The sequence below is a fragment of the Arachis duranensis genome, chromosome 8 (assembly GCF_000817695.3).
Source record: "Arachis duranensis cultivar V14167 chromosome 8, aradu.V14167.gnm2.J7QH, whole genome shotgun sequence".
In the NCBI taxonomy this organism is placed as follows: domain Eukaryota; kingdom Viridiplantae; phylum Streptophyta; class Magnoliopsida; order Fabales; family Fabaceae; genus Arachis; species Arachis duranensis.
In genome coordinates this window covers 42877635-42877891 of record NC_029779.3, presented here as the reverse complement: position 1 = coordinate 42877891, position 257 = coordinate 42877635, and the positions used below count along the sequence as shown (strand labels likewise).

General features: G+C 27.2%; 1 protein-coding gene across 2 annotated transcripts in view; it reads right to left on the bottom strand.

Moving 5' to 3' along the window:
* LOC107462935 (uncharacterized) overlaps window positions 1-257 on the bottom strand; it is a 7868-nt gene that overhangs the window by 7368 nt on the left and 243 nt on the right. The gene's annotated exons all lie outside the window — the stretch shown is intronic.

Below are 257 nucleotides of genomic sequence, written 5' to 3'. Positions count from 1 at the left end.
CAATTAGGGTGCATTTGGTTCAGCTTTTTTCCACTGGAAAAAAATGAGTTTTCACCTATTTGTATAAATTTTTATAAAATAAACAAAAATTCAAAATATATTTTCAACATTTTTGAAAAAAAGCTAAACAGAAGCAGCTTTTTAATTAAATTGATTTTTCATCTTCTTTTTCCAACTAAATGAAACACCATCAAATTATAAAAGCACTCTTTGAATAATCAAAACCAAACACAGCCTTAAACGGCAAGGTACGTAGC